The sequence below is a fragment of the Kogia breviceps genome, chromosome 7 (assembly GCF_026419965.1).
Source record: "Kogia breviceps isolate mKogBre1 chromosome 7, mKogBre1 haplotype 1, whole genome shotgun sequence".
NCBI lineage: Eukaryota > Metazoa > Chordata > Mammalia > Artiodactyla > Physeteridae > Kogia > Kogia breviceps.
The window spans coordinates 54865751-54878701 of NC_081316.1; positions in this window are offsets into that span (position 1 = coordinate 54865751).

The following is a 12951-nucleotide window of genomic DNA, read 5'->3' on the forward strand; positions in this document are numbered from 1 at the left end:
CTAAAGCGTTTCCAATCCAAATTACTCCGTGTGTATGGGATCAGTGGGAGTCACCTTCTACTAATACAATCAGAAAAGTGCTGAACATTTGGATAAAGGACATATGGAAGGAAAGTGCCTTTCAGCATTTATGTTATGCATAACAAAGCAAAAATATTTTTTAAAATATTTTAGTTTTATTAAAACTAGGGGAGATATTTTAAAAATTTGATGAGTCGGATAATAAATGGAAATTAATGTTCATTATTGCTAATGTTAAAAAATCATTCTGACACTTGTTAAAACAGTAAGGAACTTTAGAACTATAGAAATAAGTGTCAAGACTATCACAGTAGGAGAGAGAGATAGGGCTCAACTCTGAATACAGCAAGGATAAGTGGGGATTTCTAATCAAAGAGAAGAGCGGTGGGGGGATGAAAGAGTTCAAGACATGCCACCTACAGTATGCTGCTTTGGAATATTGATTTTTTAAAATTTTTAATTTAATTTTTATTTTTTTATACAGCAGGTTCTTATTAGTTATCCATTTTATACATATTACTGTATATATGTCAATCCCAATCTCCCAATTCATTACACCACCACCCCTCCACTTTCTCCCCTTGGAGTCCATACGTTTGTTCTCTACATGTGTGTCTCTATTTCTGCCCTGCAAACCAGTTCATCTGAACAATTTTTCTAGGTTCCACATATATACATTAATATATGATATCTGCTTTTCTCTTTCTGACTTCCTTCTCTCTGTATAAGTCTTTAGATCCATCCACATCTCTACAAATAACCCAATTTCGTTCCTCTTTATGGCTGAGTAATATTCCATTGTATGTATGTACCACATCTTTATACATTCATCTGTCGATGGCATTTAGGTTGCTTCCATGTCCTGGCTATTGTAAATAGTGCTGCAATGAACATTGGGGTGCATGTATCTTTTTGAATTATGGTTTTCTCTGGGTATATGCCAGTAGTGGGATTGCTGGGTCATATGGTAGTTCTAGTTTTAATTTTTTAAGGAACCTCCATACTGTTCTTCATAGTGGCTGTATCAATTTAAATTCCCACCAACAGTGCAATAGGGTTCTCTTTTCTCCACACCCTCTCCAGCGTTTATTATTTGTAGATTTTCTGATGATGCCCATTTTAACTGGTGTGAGGTGATACCTCATTGTAGTTTTGATTTGCATTTCTCTAATAATTAGTGACATTGAGCAGCTTTTCACGTGCTTCTTGGCCATCTGTATGTCTTCTTTGGAGAAATGTCTATTCACGTCTTCTGCCCATTTTTGGATTGGGTTGTTTGCTTTTTTAAATATTGAGCTGCATGAGCTCAATTAATATTAATTAATATTAATATTAATAAATTAATCTACAATTAATTTTGGAGATTAATCCTTTGTCAGTTGATTGTTTGCAAATATATTCTCCCATTTTGAGGGTTGTCTTCTCGTATTGTTTGTAGTTTCCTATGCTTTTGCAGAAGCTTTACAAAAGCTTTTAAGTTTCATTAGGTCCCATTTGTTTATTTTTGTTTTTATTTCCATTACTCTAGGAGGTGGATCAAAAAAGATCTTTCTGTGATTTATGTCAAAGAGTGTTCTTCCTATGTTTTCCTCTAAGAGTTTTATAGTGTCCAGTCTTACATTTAGGTCTCTAATCCATTTTGAGTTTATTTTTGTGTATGGTGTTAGGGAGTGTTGTAATTTCATTCTTTTACATGTAGCTGTCCATTTTTCCCAGCACCACTTATTGAAGAGACTGTCTTTTCTCCATTGTATATCCTTGCCTCCTTTGTCATAGATTAGTTGACCATAGGTGCATGGGTTTATCTCAGGGCTTTCTATCTTTTTCCATTGATCTATATTTCTGTTTTTGTGCCAGTACCATATTATGTTGATTACTGTAGATTTGTAATATAGTCTGAAGTCAGGGAGTCTGATTACTCCAGCTCCATATTTTCCCTCAAGACGGCTTTGGCTATTCAGGGTCTTTTGTGTCTCCATAAAAACTTTAAGATTTTTTGTTCTAGTTCTGTAAAAAAAATGCCATTGGTAATTTGATAGAGATTGCATTGAATCTGTAGATTGCTTTGGGTAGTATAGTCATTTTCACAATATTGATTCTTCCAATCCAAGAACATGGTGTATCTCTCCATCTGTTTGTATCACCTTTAATTTCTTTCATCAGTGTCTTATAATTTTCTGCATACAGGTTTTTGTCTCCCTAGGTAGGTTTATTCCTAGGTATTTTATTCTTTTTGTTGCAATGGTAAATGGGAGTGTTTCTTTAATTTCTCTTTCAGATATTTCATCATTAGTGTATATGAATGCAAGAGATTTCTGTGAATTAATTTTGTATACTGCAACTTTACTAAATTCATTGACTAGCTCTAGTAGTTTTCTGGTGGCATCTTTAGGATTCTGTATGTATAGTATCATGTCATCTGCAAACAGTGCAGTTTTACTTCTTCTTTTCCAATTTGTATTCCTTTCATTTCTTTTTCTTCTCTGACTGCCATGGCTAGGACTTCCAAAACTATGTTGAATAATAGTGGCGAGAGTGGACATCCTTGTCTTGTTCCTGATCTTAGAGGAAATGCTTTCAGTTTTTCACCATTGGGAATGATGTTTGCTGTGGGTTTGTCATATATCACCTTTATTATGTTGAGGAAGGTTCCCTCTATGCCCACTTTCTGGGGAGTTTTTATCATAAATGGGTGTTGAATTGTGTCAAAAGCTTTTTCTGCATCTATTGAGATGATCATATGGTTTTTATTCTTCAGTTTGTTAATATGGTGTATCACATTGATTGATTTGTGTATATTGAAGAATCCTTGCATCCCTGGGATAAATCCCACGTTATCATGGTGTAAGATCCTTTCAATGTGCTGTTGGATTCTGTTTGCTAGTATTTTGTTGAGGATTTTTGCATCTATATTCATCAGTGCTATTGGTCTGTAATTTTCTTTTTTTGTAGTATCTTTCCCTGGTTTTGGTATCAGGGTGATGGTTGCCTTATAGAATGAGCTTGGGAGTGTTCCTTTCTCTGCAATTTTTTGGACGAGTTTGAGAAGGATGGTTGTTAGCTCCTCTCTATATGTTTGGTAGAATTTTCCTGTGAAGCCATCTGGTCCTGGGCTTTTGTTTGTTGGAAGATTTTTAATCACAGTTTCAACTTCATTACTTGTGATCGGTCTGTTCATATTTTCTATTTCTTCCTGGTTCAGTCTTGGAAGGTTATACCTTTCTGTGAATTTGTCCATTTCTTCCAGGTTGTCCATTTTATTGGCATAGAGTTGCTTGTAGTAATCACTTAGGATGCTTTGTATTTGTGTGGTGTCTGTTGTAACTCCTCCTTTTTCATTTGTAATTTTATTGAGTTTAGTCCTCTCCCTCTTTCTCTTGATGAGTCTGGCTAATGGTTTATCAATTTTGTTTATCTCCTCAAAGAACCAGCTTTTAGTTTTATTGATCTTTGCTATTTTCTTTGTCTTTATTTCATGTATTTCTGCTCTGATCTTTATGGTTTCTTTCCTTCTACTAACTTTGGGTTTTGTTTTTTCTCCTTTCTCTAGTTCCTTTAGGTGTAAGGTTAGATTGTTTATTTGAGATTTTTCTTATTTCTTGAGGTAGGCTTATATTGCTATAAACTTCCCTCTTAGAACTGCTTTTGCTGCATCCCATAGGTTTTGGATCATCGTGTTTTCATTGTAATTTTTCTCTAGGTAATTTTTGATTTCCTCTTTGATTTCTTCAGTGATTTCTTGGTTATTTAGTAACATATTGTTTAGCCTCCATGTGTTTGTGTTTTTTACATTTTTTTCCCTGTAATTGATTTCTAATCTCATAGTGTTGTGGTCAGAAAAGATGCTTGATATGATTTCAATTTTCTTAAATTTACTGAGGCTTGATTTGTGACCCAAGATGTGATCTATCTTGGAGAATGTTCCATGCACACTTGAGAAGAAAGCATAATCTGCTGGTTTTGGATGGAATGTCCTGTAAATATCAATTAAATCTATCTGCTCTATTGTGCCATTTAAAGCTTGTGTTTCCTTATTAATTTTCTGTTGGATGATCTGTCCATTGGTGTAAGCGAGGTGTTAAAGTCCCCCAGTATTATTATGTTACTGTATATTTCCACTTTTATAGCCATTAGCAGTTGCCTTATGTATTGAGGTGCTGCTATGTTGGGTGCATATATATTTATAATTGTTATATCTTCTTGGATTGACCCCCTTGATCATTATGTAGTGTCCTTCCTTGTCTCTTGTAACAGTCTTTATTTTAAAGTGTATTTTATCTGATATGAGTATTGCTACTACAGCTTTCTTTTGATTTCCATTTTCATGGAATATCTTTTTCCATCTATCTCCTCACTTTCAGTCTGTATGTGTCCCTAGGTCTGAAGTGGGTCTCTTGTAGACAGCATATATATGGGTCTTATTTTTGTATCCATTCAGAGAGCCTGTGTCTTTTGGTTGGAGCATTTAATCCATTCATGTTTAAGGTAACTATTGATATGTATGTTCCTATTACCATTTTCTTAATTGTTATGGGTTTGTTTTGTGGGTCCTTTTCTTTTCTTGTGTTTTCCACTTAGAGAAGTTCCTTTAGCATTTGTTGTAGGGTTTGGTGGTGCTGAATTCTCTTAGCTTTTGCTTGTCTGTAAAGCTTTTGATTTCTCTGTCTAATCTGAATGAGATCCTTCCTGGTAGAGTAATCTTGGTTGTAGGTTCTTCCCTTTCATCACTTTAAGTATGTCATGCCACTCCCTTCGGGCTTGTAGAGTTTCTGCTGAGAAATCAGCTGTTAACCTTATGGGAGTTCCCTTGTATGTTATTTGTCATTTTTCCCTTGTTGCTTTCAATAATTTTTCTTTGTCTTTAATTTTTGTCAATTTGATTACTATGTGTCTTCGTGTGTTTCTCCTTGGGTTTATCCTGCCTGGGACTCTGTGCTTCTTGGACTTGGGTGGCTATTTCCTTTCCCATGTTAGGGAAGTTTTCAACTATAATCTCTTCAAATATTTTCTTGGGTCCTTCTTCTCTCTCTTCTCATTCTGGGACCCCTATAATGCGAATGTTCTTGGGTTTATGTTATCCCAGAGGTCTCTTAGGCTGTCTTCATTTTTTTTTTTTTCATTCTTTTTTCTTTATTCTGTTCTGTGGCAGTGAATTCCACCATCTGTCTTCCAGGTCACTTATCCTTTCTGCCTCAGTTATTCTGCTATTGGTTCCTTCTAGTGTATTTTTCATTTCAATTATTGCATTGTTCATCTCTGTTTGTTCTTTAATTCTTCTAGATCTTTGTTGAACATTTCTTGCATCTTCTCTATGTTTGCCTCCATTCTTTTTCTGAGGTCCTGTATCATCTTCACTATCATTATTCAGAATTCTTTTTCTGGAAGGCTGCCTATCTCCACTTCATTTAGTTGTTTTTCTGGGGTTTTATCTTGTTCCTTCATCTGGTATATAGCCCTCTGCCTTTTCATCTTGTCTATCTTTCTGTCAATGTGGGTTTTGTTCCACCAGCTGCAGGATTGTAGTCTGGCATACTAATTATTTTGAGCTGAAGGCACCTGAAGTACAGACTTCTCTGAGCTCCACTTATCTGCCTAAAGATAGATCCTCCAGAAGGAACTCAACTCTCATATATCCCCTCTCCAGCAGTTTCATCAACCAGGGAAGATTGACTCTTATCACGGAAGAGGAGACTAGAAGTCAGAACTCAACATCACACCCAGAGAAAATTTGTCACAAATGACCATTGTCTCCCTTCTATTCTATGGGCCTATCCATCTTTCCAAAACATTACTCTCCCCTAAGTGGCGTACATCCTCTTTCCCCTTTCCCTAATGAGATGATATAAACTCTCAAATATCACTGCTTTCTTTGATATTCACTTTTTTCCCCTGGCAATGCTGCTGTGCATACAATATTAAAAATTAATAAATTTGTAAACCTTTTCTCCTGTTAACTTGCCTGTTTTTGGTTTATTTCATAGATACAGCTTTCAAACCTAGGACGGTGGAGGGCAATTCTTTCCACCCCTACAGGGGGGTTGGTGGATGAAAATTTATTATAGGAGACCTCAAGGGTAGGGGGATTCTTCCTAAACTGACTTGCCAGGGTTATCAGATATCAAAGGTGGAGGATTCTTTCTAAACTGACTTAGCAGAATTCTTGCTACAACTGAGCTAGGCAGATCGAAGGATAAGTTCTAGTTGAGAACAGGGCTCAGAGGAGACTGACTTAAGTTTGGTTAAGGAGTCTTTAGTCAGGATCCTCTGAGCCCTCTTTTTTTCTTTTCCTTTTTTTAAAAATAATTATATTGGAGTATAGTTGATTTACAATGTTGCATTAGTTACATGTATACAGCAAAGTGAATCAGTTATACATGTACATATATCCACTCTTTTTTAGATAATTTTCCCATATAGGTCATTACAGAGTATTGAGTAGAGTTCCCTGTGCTGTACTGCAGGTCTTTATTAGTTATCTATTTTATATATAGTAGTGTTAAATGTCAATCCCAATCTCCCAATTTATCCTTCCCCCCAGACCTCTTCTAATTTAACATATATAAAACATCACAGGTATGCTATTTAGAGTGATATTTTTATGGTATCAGTTTAATAAATGCAAAAGATTAGTTACCTATAAAAAGTCATAAGTTTTTCAACACTGAATTCCCTTACTGTGAAAGATTTCAGAAACCAGCGCAGTTGGAGAGGACTTACCACCTCCATTTTACAAATGTGGAAACCATTGCTTAGTGTAATTAAACAATTTGCCCAAAGACACACAGCTTTTCAAAGTGGCAGAGCTAGGGATCATATATCAAGTCTGGTTGATTGGAAAGTACTTTTGCCTCAAGATGAAGGACACAGGCCACTCTGGATTTATGTATATCTATTCAGAGCTTGATATTTAGAGTTCACAATCTTTTATACACCACTGAAGAACATCAAAAAGCTGTCTCACTTGGGACAGAAAGAGGACATAACTGGAGAAATGGGAAATCCAAATAAAGTTTGGAGTTTAGTTAATAGTTATCTGTTTCAATTTCTTAATTTTGACAAATGTACCATGGTGATGTAAGAAGTTAATGAGAGAAATTTTGCAACTATTCTTTAAAATTATCCCCTATGAAAACCTTATTAAATATATATATATATATCTTAGATTGTTGAGAACTCAAGTCAGAAATATCCCTTAGGGCTCCCCTCAAGGTGCAGTGGTTAAGAATCCGCCTGCCAATGCAGGGGACACATGTTCAAGCCCTGGTCCAGGAAGATCCCACATGCCGCGGAACAACTAAGCCCGTGTGCCGCAACTACTAAGCCTGTGCTCTAGAGCCCGTGAGCCACAATTACTGAGCCCACATGCCACAACTACTGAAGCCTGCATGCCTAGAGCCCGTGCTCCACAGCAAGAGAAGCCACCTCAATGAGAAGCCCACACACCGCAACAAAGAGTAGCCCCCGCTCGCCACAACTAGAGAAAGCCCACACGCAGCAACAAAGACCCAGTGCAGCCAAAATAAATAAATTTTTTTTTTTTTTAAAGAAATACCCCTTAGCCCTTAAATAAGTAGTTGATCTATCTTGGAAAACTCTCAAAGATCATGTATTTTTAAAGAAAAAGAAAATTCACAGCCTCCCTTTTTATTGTCTTCCAGTATCTTGTAAGCTTCATATCAGGAAATGAGTTTCAAAAGCTAAATTAAATCCTTACCATTTCAATTGAAGTCTATTTCTCATTCATTCAACAATTTTTGTCTCTTCTGCTTCATAAATAGCAGCTGTTCATCATCACCCAGGCAGTGTGTAATCATATGCTTGCAGATCCACTTTTCTGTGAATAGAACATCTATGGCTTCTTTGAACATTTTTAAATCAATCAGGAGGAATTTACTGAATGCCATTTATGTGCAAAGCAGTAAGGTAATTGTGAGAGGTGGAGTGGGAGGAGGAGGGAGAAAGGGAAAATAAGATACAGACTACCTTCAAAAAGCATATTCTTCCAGCAGTAAAAAAATGTCTCATGCGTTTCATAAATATTTACTGAGTACTCACTCTGTGCCAAGCACTGTTCTAGGTGCTGGGAATACTTGATAACAAGCCAAACTAGAGCTTACTGTCTAGTGGGGGAAACAAATATTAACCAAATAATCACACAAATAAATGTAAAATTACAACTGTGAAATACTATGAAGAGACAGTACAAGGCCAGGGCTGCTGCTAGCCTGTGTAGTATCTTTGTGCTATTTTTTAAGAGGCACTTCCATAGACAGAAACTACCTAGAGTAGGCACAGCTTGGCAAGCAGATTATGCCTTTGATGAATTAGAAAAAGGCAGCCCTTTTCCAGGCAACACAGCCCTGCTCCATGTGCAAGTCTTTGTAAGTAGAGTACAAATTGGATTTTAGCCACTATTACCTCAGCTGGGAACCATTGTTAAGATGAACAACCTGCACAAGTGTACACAGCAGCCCTACAGAAGTTTCCATGACATACAACAAAGTGAGATTTGGTAGGGTTTCCCTGAGGTACAGACAAAAGAATGAGAACCAAAGAAGAGTGGGAGTTAACCAGGTGAAAAGGAAGAATGAGAAACTTTCAAGGGAGTAGTAACAACATGTGCAAAGGCCCTGGAGCAGGATAGGAATACATGCCATTGGGAAAGTGAAAGGTCAATGCTGATGAAAGACTGAAAAAGGGACAGAAGCAGTGGTGACAGATAAGGCTAGAAAAAAGTAGGTAGGGGGTCAGATCATGAAGGACCTTGCAGATCATCTAAGATTGCAATGTAAAAATAGATCTCCTGCTGATAAAACTTATACAGAAAGAATTCAAAGGGCATTACTTTAATTTTTAGTTGGCATTGCATTTAAATACAGCAAAATGCACAGGTCTTCAGTAAACAGTTTGATGAGTTTTGACATAGGCATAAACCCATGCCATCTGCTTTCCTCATGCCTCTTTCTGTTCGAATCCCTACCCCGACCCCTTACCCCACCCTCCAGGGCAACTACTATTCTGGTTTCTTTCACCTTATATTGGTTTTGCCTATTCTAGAACTTCATGTGAAAGGAATAATTCTTTTGTCTCTGACGTCTTTTGTTTCGCATAATGTTTTGAGATTTATAGAATGGTGTTAACTGTCTGGTCAGTGGTTCTCAAACTGTAACAGGCATAAGAAGCAGCTGGATAGCTTGTTAAATTACAGTTGGCTGTACTCCACCCCAGAACTTCTGATACGCTATGTTGAGGTGAGGTCCCTTCATGTGCACTTCTAACAAACTCAAGGTGATGCCCGAGCAGCTGATTCAAGGACCAGCTTTGAGAACCACTGGTCTAGATGATAAAGTCAAAACTGTCTTATGAACAGCTTCTAGAAATTTATCTATTCATTCAGTAAACATATTTTTAAGGACCTGCTATGTGCCAGGCACTTTCTAGTTTCTGGGGATTCAGAAAAAAAAAAAAAAAAAACTAAAACATCTTGCCTCTCCTCCAGTAGTCTGGTAAGAAGACAGAGGTAAACCAAATGAATATTTCTAACTGTCTGAGAAAGTCTCTTCACTCAATAATGGAAAAAATATTTTAAAAGAGAAAGTGCTCTTGCTTTCCCAAATCGATAAACCACTAAAAGTAAAAGCAAGGCTGTATAATCTATCCCATCCTAGACACGGGATTCCTCACTGCCATGCTGAATGCAAAGATGATCACTAAGATTGACTTTATTGAGTGTTTTCCATACATCCAGTACTGTGAAAATTGTTTTCCATGCAGCTTGTCTTTTAATTCCCTCAATAACTCTGTGAAGCTAGTATCATATTATCTACACTTTATGGATGAGGAAACAGTAGCTCAGAGAGGTTAAGGGACTAGACAAAGGCCACTCAACAAGTAAGTGGAAGAATCAGAATTCAAACCCACATCTGGTTGACCCAAGTGCTAGTCCTTTTTATCACTAACACTCGCAGCTTTCTAGGAGAAAGCAACCTTCATATATAACTATAGTGATAAAAATACTAATGAGTCCTATAGTAGAAATACCCAACACTGAATACGGGACTAGGATAGGATGGGTAGGGGAATATATAATTTTAACTGGGTGGAAATATGAGAAGGCTTCATAAAGAGGTAGGAATTAGCTAGGAAAATACATTTTTATCAGTCTTTCCTAATAGAGTCTGAGAGACAGAGAAAACACAGTGGATGCAAATACTGTATTCCAAACACTAGAAAAGCACACTCTATTGTGGATAAAGGAAAGTTTATTGGGATCAATTATAGCCAGAATAAAATCTCCCTCGTGATTATGCAGTGAATTTGCTTACCAAGTACTACCTTATGATCGCTAGTTCAACCTTCTGGTTACCTTGATAACAGGAAGGGAGTGCCCTAAAGAGTGGATACTTGTATTTCAGTCATTGGAGAGGTATATTTCACAGCATAATGTTAATACTTGGGTATATGGTTTATAAATAGGTATCTTGTTAGTTGGGAAGGGGCCGGATTATGAAAAGCCTTCTGCCATTAGGCTGTGGGTAATGGGTGGTCAAAGAAGAGTTTTTCCTTTGGCAAATATCAGCAGGTAACACTGGAGGCAGGGAGGGGAACTCCAAGGCCACTGCAACACTGCAGACCTGAACTCAGACAGTGCCAGTGAAGGTGCAAAGTAAAGGGTTGTTTCCAGAGATATTTAAGAAATATAATCAACTGGACTCTGTAATTCATGGACTGTGAGGGATGAAGAGAGAGGGCCATAGAGTGACAGGTTTATAGTTTGGCTAACTTCCTGGGTGGTGGTATCTCTAAATAAGATAAGAAAAAAGGGAGGAAAAGCAGGTGGACTTTTAAACTTTTAGTGTTGAGCAGAGAGACATGTAATTTTACTTCTCCCCATATTTAAATATAGTCTTCAAGGGCAAGTGGAAATGACAATGACCTATCATTAATCTAAGGGAAGAGTTAGCTCAAAAAATGGAAATAATTCTAATGTTTTGTGCTTTCAAAAGAATTTTGTATGAGCATTAAAGGAGACAATCTGTGTGGAAGAGCTTGAAATATCTGTTATTGCATGAAAAATTGTTGAATGATAAATTTATTTTGTTTTATGAACAAAAAGCTTTCTTTGTGCTTTAAAATCACCAGCCTTGATTTTAGGAATAGCAAGATTTTATCTACAATTTTCCCCTTATAAAATAAAAAAGAAGTATGAAGAAAAATATATTTTGATTATAACTATCTTCTGAGACACTACTGATTATAACTATCTTCAGTGACTATCTTCTGAGACACTCAGTGCTCTTTTCAAATGTAAATCAAACCCAGCAATGTCCCTGGCTGAAAATGCTAAGACAAAAAGAATCTAGAAAGTTGAACAAAGAGTTAACATTCACTGAAAGTTCGCTATATGCCAGGGACATTGCATGATTTATCTCATAATCTTCACCACATCCTTGAACCTCTATTTTGCAGATGAGGAAAATGAGAAGGAGAAATTAAATTATTAGCTCACAGAGGTGGTAAGTGGTGGAGCTAGGTTTGAATGCACACAGCCTAAGGCTGGAACTTGAGTTCATCTCTGCACCATGGCTTCCCACTGAAATGTCAACATGTTTATCTCTGGGTGGGTGGACCTGAGTATATCCTTTATTTCTTTCTTTCTACTTCTCTGTGTTTTTGGTAATAAGCATGTATTACTTTGGGATTGAGTAAAAGAGGTTATTTTAATTTAAAAAGCAATCAGCTAAATGAATTTACTTTAAATAGCCCAATTCTTATTCATTCCCTGAAAAAAAAAACCTCTGTATATAATTTTGATTTTAAGCATTAAGTACCTTGCTGTTTGAAGACCAAGTTTTGTCTGGCACATGGTTTATATTGTGTGCTTAATTCTCTGAAAAATAAACTACAATTATTGCCAGGTTAATTAACTGTCATTATCTTAGAGTCTGGAATATAAGAGATAAATGCACAATTCTGAAATAAAAGTTTAGCTATCAAAGCCAGAGAAACAGGAGGTTTTTTTTTTAACATTTATAATCTTTAAGTTGTCTGAAAGACTGTTAATCAGCCTTAAGAAATTCACTACTATCTATAAGTTGAAGTCAGTGCCCAAACAGTGCTGAGATCTGATATTTAAGTTAAAAATGTGAGGTAGCACCTTAGAGGTACAAAATTGCAATTCTAATTTCTTTGCCAATATTCGGTTTTCCTTTTTCCCATGTCCACATTGGATTGTTATTGTATGATGCCTCAGGAGCATTAAACTGTTGGATCAGATAGCGCTGTTTTTTTTGGAATAAGGCAACATCATGGAAGTTTTTGTGTTGAAAAGGTAATTACATAGATTAAATTACATGAACTTTGCTAAAAACATGAGCACTTGGGAACAAAGAACAAAAAACCAAAATCAACCTCTAGAACAGCATATACTTGGATTCACTGAACAGTCAACCATCAGTATATATAACCAAGGCAAGAAAAGAAATATACTTAATGTAAATATGCTTGATACAAAAATTACTTGCTGCTTTTGAAGATCTGTGTGTATTTTAAAATATGCCTGAGAACCTTCAATAGGCTTTAGGTGCAAGGCAGTTTTTGCCTAGTGAAGATGTGATAAGTAAAAATAAATGTGCTTTTAAAAAGGGAGTAAGAACTAATTTAAAAATTGTACCTTTCGGGCTTCCCTGGTGGCACAGTGGTTAAGAATCCGCCTGCCAATGCAGGGGACACGGGTTCGAGCCCTGGTCTGGGAAGATCCCACATGCTGCAGAGCAACTAAGCACATGCGCCACAACTACTGAGCCTGTGCTCTAGAGCCTGAGAGCCACAACTACTGAAGCCCATGCACCTAGATAGAGTCTGTGCTCTGCAACAAGAGAAGCCATCGCACTCTCACTAATCCACGTAAATAAAAAGACCTTGAACTAA